The 8,190-nt window shown below is 34.8% G+C and overlaps 1 long non-coding RNA gene across 1 annotated transcript; it reads right to left on the minus strand.

Moving 5' to 3' along the window:
- Window positions 1–1,800: 1,800 nt before the first annotated feature.
- Window positions 1,801–7,760, minus strand: LOC138129601 (uncharacterized). Its single transcript, XR_011159276.1, has 4 exons — window positions 7,196–7,760; window positions 6,891–7,124; window positions 3,588–4,226; window positions 1,801–3,539 (listed from the first exon to the last, which is right to left on the minus strand). It is a non-coding gene; the product is annotated as an uncharacterized lncRNA (long non-coding RNA).
- Window positions 7,761–8,190: the final 430 nt, after the last annotated feature.

Consider the following 8,190-nt stretch of genomic DNA (forward strand, 5'->3'; position numbering starts at 1 on the left):
CCCCACCCTCTTCCACCCCTCGTAGTCGAATTGACACCAAACTCTATTCGGTGGTCACTATTACAGAGTTATTTCCAATGGCAAGATCCGAGATTTTTTTGTTAAAAGTTTCAGCAGTTATCGCCGTCGATCTATGAAGACGTAAATTACTTCATAAGTCCGCCATATTGGAAAAATCCGCAAATAGTAAACATCGTTTCCGACATAAAAACACATGCCCTTTCAAACGGTAAAGTCAAATTTCCATGTTCCCTTATAATTTTTTCGACCTACCCCCACCCTCTTCCACCCCCCGTAGTCCGATTGACACCAAAAGCTTTTCAACTCGAGAGACCACGGGTAAGTTTGTGTTGGTCAAATTTGAAAGCAATCGGTCAAAGCGTTTTTGAGTAATCGTGGGAGAACGAAAAGTGGGACAGACAGACATCATTCTAAAAACTTCATAAACGTGTTCAGAGGATCTCAAAACGTAAAGATCTGATGAAATTAGCAATTCGAAATTTTGGACCGATCACAATAACTTACCTACCTTTGGTCGGGTAAGTTAAAAACAAATATATTTTTCATTGTTTTATTTTGTATTCATTTTTCAACACGTTGCTAGCATGGTCAAATTTTGTTAAACTTCCTGCATCCATAACAAGAATTTTGTCAGAATCCATCACCGTTGTTATTCGATGGGCAATAGTCAACACTGTATGGCCTTCAAATTTTCTTTTAATGAGCGACTGGATCACTTGATCAGTTTTATAGTCGATGCTAGCTGTCGCTTCATCTAAAATTATTATGTTGTTTCGGCGAAGAAAAGCGCGAACTAAGCAGAATAGCTGCCTTTGGCCCAAGCTAAAATTTGATCCATTTTCTGCAATTACGGTATCTAAGCCGCCGTTTAATTTCAGAATTGAGGTTTTCAGTTCAACCTCTTCCAGAGCGTTCCACAGCTCACAGTCATTGTATTCGTTAAGGGGATCTAGATTTTTTCGTAACGTTCCCGAGAAGGAAATAGGTTCTTGGGAAATGATGGTAATTTTTGAACGCAGGGTATTCAAATCCAACTCCTTGATGTTGACACCATCAATAAAAATTGTACCGTCAAAATCGAACAATCGAAACAAACACGAAATAAGGGAAGATTTACCAGCGCCTGTTCTCCCAACAATTCCAATTTTTTCCCCACTGTTAATTTCAAAAGACACTTTTTTCAGAACGAGTGGGCCATTTGCGGAATATTTCATAGAAACTGATTCAAATTTGATGTTTCCAGCAGTCGGCCAAAATTTGGAAGGTATATATGTTGCAACATTTCTTTCTGGAATAATTTTGGAATACTCGACAAGGCGCTCAACGGAAGTCATTTGAGTTTCTACGTCGCTCCAGTTTTTCATTAAATAGGGTATCTGACCACTCATTTTAATTGCCTGCATGATGGTTAAACCAACTTTGCTCACGTGAATTTCTAAAAAAAAAAAGATACCGATAAGATCGCTACAGATTTCAGTTCAAGTTCGTACCACTTTCTATGAAGAAGAAACTGAAAATTATTACCGCAATGAAAATTATACAAAATAGGTCGATCCAAAATGCGAAGGTAGCGGTGATGCTTATGAGCAAGTAATAAGCTCTGGTGTGGGCATCTTGTAAGCTATCAAACTCCGCCTTCAAAAGTGATTGTACATTGCAAGATTTAATCGTAGTTAACCCTCTCAAAGAAATGGTCAAGTGCGAGAATATGGGGCTTCGAGCTAAAATGTTGAAATTTATCAAATTATAAATGTAGAGAAAGTTCAAGCTTACTGATTCCCTCTGTTCGTTTATTGCTTACGTTGATGGGAAGAAACAAAATGCTCAATAGAATTGTCAAAATAGCAAATGCTATTGTAGGTATTATGAACCAGTAGTTCAACACTGATATTAAAAGAATACTTCCGACCAGGTTGAGAAACACTTGTAACGTCTCCGATAACGAAGTTGGTAAGTTTTCATCGACTGATCTAACATCTTTGGAAAATCTATTCAAGATTCTGCCGCTGGAATTGGTATTAAAGAAATGCATAGTGGCAAAGATGATTCTTGAGAGCATCTTATCGTGCAATCTAACTGCAGCTTTTGTACAGAACTTTACGAAGATCCAAGAGCGTAGAAAAATCGTGATAAGAGTTAGAAAAATGAGGGTGCCATAAACATACAAAACATATGTTGTTAATAAATCCGTCCATCTTGCATCAGATACGAGTTTCGAATGCGTCTGGTTGCGGTAATTCACTGATTTCTCATTTAATCTTTTATTTTGAGAATTGACGCAAAATATCAAAATGTAGTCCAATCCACATCCCAACAACTGAACCATAAGAAACATACTAACTGCTGCCAAGCAAATCCACTTCCCGCCGGCGGCGCAGTAGTTTCCATAACCATGTATAATCCTTCCTGAACTTCGATGTTCCTTCACTTCTTCAGGAAATTCAAGTTGTTTGACAGACACCGGTTCCGTCACATTTGCAATTGCTGCGCCATTTGTTTCTGTGGACTGCAACTTTAGAAAGTGTCCCTTGCTTTCCAGTTCTTCATACGTGCCGTGAACAACAATTTCTCCTTTGTCTAAGTAATAGATTCTTTTAACCGTACGCAGATATTGAACTTGGTGTGTTATCAAAACCACAGTTTTGTGTTTTAAATATTTTGTGATGCACTCATCAAATACATGTTTGGCGACGTTGACATCGAGTGCAGCCAGAGGATCATCGAGCAGGTAAATATCTGCGTCTCGATAGATAGCTCTAGCTAAATTAACTCGAGATTTTTGTCCACCGCTCAACATCACACCACGTTCTCCTACAATTGTGCGGTCACCAAAGGGAAAAAGAGAGAGGTCCTGATCCAAGGCACAAGCTTTTAGAACTTTCATGTATTTTTCATCATTCATTTCTTCCCCAAACAAAATGTTTTGTTTGAGAGTGGCCGAAAAAATCCAGGGTTCTTGTGCTGCGTACGCTACAGATCCTTCAACTTTCAAATTTCCTTCTACTGGGTCAATTTCGCCGAGTAGAATTTGGAAAAGAGTCGACTTGCCACTACCGGGGGCACCAACAAAGGCAACCAAATCACCAGAAGCTATGCTGAAGTTTAAGTCATATAAAGCGTAACCCGAACAAACTGAATTCCACTGAACAGTTAGATTTTCGGCCTCAATTCTCGCAATGACTCCTTGCGAATTATTTTTCTCTTCTAGTAAACTAATTTTTGGTAAAGTGATTTTATCTTGTCTTTTAGAACCAAAGAGTAGAAATTCTTCTATTCTGTGTAGTGAAAATTTCAATTCAATCACATTCGTTACACCGCGGGACAAGTGTCCTGCTATTGGTACGCGAATCATTTCAAAAAGAGTTCCCACTACGAAGATATACTGGGGTGTTACTATGGAACCAGTAACAGTAATAACCAAGATACAAGAAAATAGTGTTACTCTGTTAACAAACATCTTGAAACTCATGTCGATGATTCGACATAAACATGCAGCTGCAACACTCTTTATTTCTGTCCTGTAAGATAACAATGATTACTTGAAATGTCTAGTAAAGTAGAATTACTTTCTGATTATTTGCACCAATTGAACAAAGGTTTTTTCCCAAGTATATATTTTTATTGTTTGCATGGCACAAATAATTTCGTTTACTAAATGCACTCGGTTATCTGATTTTGCTGCAATTTCCGTGCGATGTCTAGCTACATTCTTTAATAAATATACTGAAACAAAAGTGGTTACTAAAAAATTTCAAAAAGGGATGCACGTACATTGCAGAGGAAAACAGACGAACAGTATAGCAACTCCAGTCACGGCAGCGTGTCCAAACGTAAAATCTAATATCAAAATAGATACGATAACTTCTATTGGTGCAATCCATAAATAATTTAAGGGCAGGAGCGCTGCTTCAAATCGGTTTACGTCGTGAGATAGTAGATTAATTACGTGACCCATCGATGTGTACTGAACGGATTGTCTTCTTAACGTTAAACATTTTCTATATATTAGAGATGAACATGCAATTTGTATTTTCATTCCTAACTCGCTAAATCTCATGACCAATGAGTGATAAGTTAAAGCGTAAATAATCGGAATTACTACCATTAACGAAGCATGTAAATAAGCCATATTTACGGTCATAGCAGAGTCTTGTTTGAAATTGTGATATTCGATTAGTTTTCCCAATAATAAAGGTTGGCATATGCTGAAACCGGAATAGTTAATTTCCTTTTTGGGTTCTCTAAGTTAATAAAAAAATTAAGAGAAATGTGTCGTGTGATTAAAATTTGTCGTCGAGTGAGACTTGGAAATGAATCCGCATGTTGTTTCCGATTGATATGTTTAATTCTGGCGTTTAAAGTTACGTGACTTGAAGATTTCAATACATTATTTTTAGTTGCTCGAAATTTAATATTTTGATGTTTTAAACATATATGGACGGGGATCGATTGGCAAGTTTCCAGAATGACAGTGAAAAGAACAAAAGTCTGATTTAAATTATATTTTGTTTTTCGACACTTGGTCCAACGTTTCTCAAGCTTTTCGATTCCCTCCCGGAAGTGACTTTCTTCGAGAGCCTCAAAATAAGTATTAACCGCATTGATCACCTCCTCATTCGACCGAAATCTCTTTCCAGCTAAAAATTTTTTTAGTTTTGGGAAGAGATGAAAATCCGAGGGACCCAAATCAGGCGAATACGGTGGATGCGCAAGTAGTTCGAACCTCCATTCCGTTATTTTTTGTTGGGCAACTGCACTTGAGTGAACAGGTGCATTGTCGTGGTGGAATAACACTTTTTTCCTTGGACATTTTTCCTGAATTGCTGTTTCAGCTTCTCCAAAAGTATTGTGTAGTATTGGCTATTAATAGTTTTCCCTTTCTGCAGATAATCAATTAGCAGAAAATATCTTTTGAAAATTTCATTAATTAAACACCAATTTGGAAGTACACTAATCAAAACGAAAAACAGCCACTTTGTTGTGTTAAATTTTATTTCTCTTATACAAAAGATAAAAGTTTGTGTCCATTTAGTAATCAGTGCTGGGATAAATAGAGCCTGGATAAGATATCAAATTTATGGTATCGTTAGAAAACAACCTTATGCGCCTCGTGCAAGGGCAACGAGAGAGAAGACCATTTGATAAGGTATTGTACTGCAGGTACTGCTGCTACGCTCCAAAATGAGCTGGTAGAGATGACAGGAAGAAGAATAAGTACCCAAACAGTACGAAACGGGTTTCATGAATGTGAGTTTAACGCGAGAAGATCCCCTTTAAACCCTGAACAGCCTAGAGCAACAAGGCTATTTCCTCAAGAACATGTTGATTGGAACTTGAAGCAGTTCACCGACGAATCCAAATTCTGTTTGCACCACACTGACCGTTTGAGTTTGAGTGTGGAGACGCCCAGGCGAACGGTATTTAGACTGCATTCCTGAAGAAAAGGTTCCATTTGTTGGTGATAATTTTCCTATATTTGCAATAACAACAAATCATAAAAGTGGCTCTTTTTTCGTTTTGACACTAATCAATTATTAAGACCGGCCATAACGGAATAAATAAGCGAAATAAACAATAATCAAGTCATGTTACAAAATGTCATTGCTGGAATTAGACAAAGCGGTGAATATTTTTAAAATACAATAACCGGTTATCGAAGTAAATTATTTTTGAAAATTTACATATGTATTTTTAACAACAGACTCTTATCTAAAAATTATCATTTTTAACAACAGACTCTTATCTAAAAACTATCATTTACGCCATTTTTCCTATTGTTTGTTGTATTTTATTTGAACAATTATCGACGTAATTCTGTCACCGACATTGCCAAAGCTAAATCGATTACAAATTTTCTTGAGCACAGGATGCAAGCAGTTAAAGTTCTGTTCAAAAATTTGTGCTTAAAAAATTGGAGAATTTTTCGAAAAAAAAAAAATTAGCGAAAAATCTATCATCTTCTGAAAAAACAGAACCTTTTTCAAAATAGTTATACAAAAAAGACAATGAAAAACCCTGTAAAAAACGTAAATTCATAAGCCTCATTTTCTATTTTATTATGTTATAGTTGAGAATTGGTACCTACTAACAAGCATTAAATTAGAACTAAATTGATTAGTGTAACTAAAAATCAAATTATTAAACAATATTTTGACGAAACAAGATATGTACAATTAGTCAACTTAAGTACATAACATTTTTGGTTTACAATACAAAAATTTCCGATAATAATGCGTTTCCACGTTGAATAGCAAGGGAAATCCTCTCGAAAAGGAATTTCTTTGATTTTGAATCGCCTGATTCCGCAATAAGTCGGTTTCCGATAACATTAATGAAACCGATGGCTTCTTTGCACCAAGGGCCTAAGGTCTCAAAGGCTAAACCTTTAAATATGTAATTTGACGAAATAATTGAACTATATTTGCTATATTTTGACGAAATTTCAAAAGGAGACTAAACAGTATTATGTTTACGTATGTCCTCATAGATATTTCTTTGCACCAAGGGCCCAAGCTTTCAAAGACTAAACCTTTAAATATGTAATTTGACGAAATAATTGAACTATATTAACTATATTTTGACGAATTTTCAAAAGAAGACTAAACAGTATTACGAGTATGTTTACGTATGTCCTCAGTCATACTTTCAAAAGATATGTGAAACTCTTTTGACCTCTTCTAACAAGTGTTCAAGGAGACTAGATAACAGCGGCTTAAACTAAAAAGATAACTTGAGGACCTTGAAATATATGTTAAAATTTTAAGCTACATTAGATAGGTATTATTAGTTGTTATTTCGAGTGGTACTCTAGTATTTGTGCATATTTAATAAAACTAATAAATGCCAGACATTGGGTAACTGAAACTTACGTCACTAGGAGATTGATAAGCAAAAGAAGTGATCCATATGCTACAAATTCCAATCCAAAGAGTTTTACAAGAATTTTCCAAAAAGATGGATTTTTATTTGACTGTTCTTCATTAAACCAAGCTTGTTCTAGTTTGTCTCCAAGTTCTTTCGATTTATGTTCTTTCAGCGGCTGATATAGATCCTCATCCCTATGTTGGTTCTTAAATTTTTTCACAATAATAGGTACTTCCCAGCTAAAAAATAAATTTTAAATTAAATTATTTCTCAGCTAAAAAATATTTCTTAAATAAAGTTTAAATATTACCAAAATAATAACTGAGACAAGAAATTAGACTTTTCTTTAGGGTGAGTCTTGTACTTTCCCGTATTTAACTTGGTACGTTCTCTGTCTTCCATTGTAGATACAACACTCACTTATTACAATTTTCAAAATTTAAATTGTAGATAGATATATTGCGAATAAAATGATAAATATTATAAAATACGAACTCTTTAACAATATAGCTTTAAATATGTTGGATAAAAGAGAAAAAAGTTTAACCTATATTTATTTAGTTGTGTGAATTTACAGAAGGTTGCATTATATAAATAATTTATATACTGAATTTCAATACCTAGTGGTTTTTTTAATCTTATAATTAACATTACAATTGCCGTTGTTACTTTCTTATCACTCGTTTACTGCATATTACGAGGACAGTCACGGCCACGGAATTTCGACAGTCGTTGTCATTCAACTAATATGAGCTGTAAACCAGGTTTTATATATTTCTAACCTCACATTGGATTTTTGACATGGATGCTACTGATGGCATTTTAATTTTTATTGTGCGTGACAGAATTTCTGTCACAAAAATTTTGAATGTCAGTCATAATGGCAATAAAGCTTAGGCTAAAGTCCATTAAAATTTAAAAAACCCTAGGTTGATACTTTTTTATACTATGTTGGTAATTATGAATTATGACATTAATTTGATTCAAAATAAAATTCAATTGCTTTGAATTTCTTTCATACTGTTTTATTACCAGCACGTTTCATTTATTTATTGATTATTATTATTTTTACTTAAACATGCCTAGAAAAACACGACATTTAATAAACACTTAACCTCAAAATTACAATTCTAACCAAAATTTACACTAAACAGCATTGCCGATAGTAATTACCGAGGAAAATGCGACGTTGGTGGTTTTTTGATTTTTGAATGGACACTTCTGTTCACGGAAAAAGCATACAAGTCTTGAGAGAGACTTTTGCGATTTTTTAACTGTGTAAATTTACTTGGTGTTTGTTTCCAT

This window comes from Tenebrio molitor, chromosome 4, assembly GCF_963966145.1.
Source record: "Tenebrio molitor chromosome 4, icTenMoli1.1, whole genome shotgun sequence".
Classification (NCBI taxonomy): Eukaryota; Metazoa; Arthropoda; class Insecta; order Coleoptera; family Tenebrionidae; genus Tenebrio; species Tenebrio molitor.